We start from the raw sequence: 2,359 nt of genomic DNA, 5'->3' as shown, positions 1-2,359 counted from the left end.
AATAATAATAATTTAAAAAATAAAAATAAAAATACCCAAGTCTATCCTCCAGAAATGAAATCTGGAATGTCTGAGATGAAAAGTACAGTGGATGGGACTAACAGCAGACTAGATACTACAGAAGAGAATATTATGAACTTGAAGACATAACAGTAGAAAGTATAAAAATTTATAGAGCTAGGCACCATGGTGTGCACCTATAATCCCAGCTACTTGGGAGGCTGAGGCTAGAAGATCAATTGAGCCCAGCAATTTGAGACCAGCCTACGCAACATAGCGAGACCCTGTCTCTATTTTTTAAAATACTGGAAAAATGAAAAAAGACTGATAAAAATCCAAAACCCACAGATGAACAGAATACCAGTGAGCTGTGAGACAACTTCAGGTGGCCCCCTCAGGAATTGGTGGCAACAGGTATAACACATCTGCGGTAAAGGTAGAGGTTAAAAACAAGCATACTGACTGAAAATCAGTTTTATTTTATTTTATTTTATTTTTAATTTTTTGAGATGGAGTTTTGGTCTTGTTGCCCAAGCTGGAGTGCAATGGCGCGATCTCTGCTCTCTGCAACATCCACCTTTGGGGTTCAAGTGATTCTCCTGCCTCAGTCTCCCAAGTAGCTGGGATTACAGGCACCCGCCACCACGCCCGGCTAATTTTGTGTTTTAGTAGAGACAGGGTTTCACCATGTTGGTCAGGCTGGTTTCAAACTCCTGACCTCGGCCTCCCAAAGTGCTGTGATTACAGGCGTGAGCCACTGTGCCCTGCCTGAATGTCAGTTTTAAAAAGCATTAGAGCCAGATATGGTGGTGTGCATCTGTAGTCACAGCTATTCAGGAGGCTGAGGCAGAAGGATTGCTTGAGCCCAGAAGTCCTGCATTGTAATGCACTGTGTTGATTGGGTGTCTGCCCTAAGTTCAACAACAATATGCTGACCTTCCAGGAGCGAGGGACCAGCAGGTTGCCTAAGGTCCCTGCCCAGGTTGGAAATGGAGCAGGTCAAAAATCCTGTGCTGATCAGCAGTGGGGTCACGCCTGTGAATAGTCACTGCACTACAGCCTGGGCAACATAGTGAGACCCGTCTCTAAATTAGAAAAAAAAAAAAAAAGGCATTAGACTCACACAAACATTGGTTGCACGTCTACACATTAAAAATGAGCAATGTCAAAAGGAAATTACAAAAACAATTACATTGGCCGAATGTGGTGGCTCACCTCTGTAATCCTAGCACTTTGGGAGGCCAAGGCGGGTAGGTCACTTGAAGTCAGGAGTTCGAGACCAGCCTAGCCAACATGGTGAAACCTCGACTCTACTAAATAAGAAATACAAAAATTAGTCGGGCTTTGTGGCCCGTGCCTGTAGTCCCAGCCACTTGGGAGGCTGAAGCAGGAGAATCACTTGAACCTGGGAGGTGGAGGCTGCAGTGGGCAGAGATCATGCCACTGCACTCCAGCCTGGGTGACAGAGTGAGACTCCATCTCAAAAAACAAACAAACAAACAAAAAACCCCACAAAACATAAAAACAATTACATCTACAATAGCATCGCACAGAATAAAATACTTAGGAATTAATTTAACCAAGGAGGTGAAAGACTTGTACAATGAAAACTATACAACATTGCTGAAAGAAATTAAAGAAGACAAAATGTATGGAAACACATCCTGGTTCATGAATTGGAAGAGTTAATATTGTTAAGATGTGAATACTAACCAAAGTGATCTACAGAGTCAGAGCCGGGCTCAGTGGCTCACTCCTGTAATCCCAGCACTTTGGGAGGCCTAGGTGGGCGGATCACCTGAGGTCAGGAGTTTGAGACCACTCTGGCCAACATGGAGAAACACTGTCTCTACTAAAAGTACAAAAATTAGCCAGACATGGTGGCATGAACCTGTAAATCCCAGCTACTCGGGAGGCTGAGGCAGGAGAATTGCTTGAACCCAGGAGGCAGAGGTTGCAGTGAGCTAAGATCATACCACCACACTCCAGACTGGATGACAGAGCGAGACTCTGTCTCAAAAAAAAAAAAAAAAACTGTCTTTTCAACAAATGGTATTAGGATAACCGCATACCTACATGTGAAAGAATGAAGTTGAACTCTTACCTAACACCATATATAGAAAAATTAACTCAAAATGGATAAAAGACCTAAATGTCAGACCTAAAACTAAGAAAGATTTAGAATAAACCATGGGGCAAGAGCTTCATGACATTGGATTTTGCAATTACAGTTGACCCTTTAACAAAGCAGGAGTTAGGGACAAAGGATTTGAATAGATATTTCTCCAAAGAAGATACACGGCCGGGCGCGGTGGCTCAAGCCTGTAATCCCAGCACTTTGGGAGGCTGAGACGGGCGG

This window comes from Colobus angolensis, unplaced genomic scaffold, assembly GCF_000951035.1.
Source record: "Colobus angolensis palliatus isolate OR3802 unplaced genomic scaffold, Cang.pa_1.0 Scaffold222, whole genome shotgun sequence".
Classification (NCBI taxonomy): domain Eukaryota; kingdom Metazoa; phylum Chordata; class Mammalia; order Primates; family Cercopithecidae; genus Colobus; species Colobus angolensis.
Note: the sequence above shows the minus strand (reverse complement) of the source record.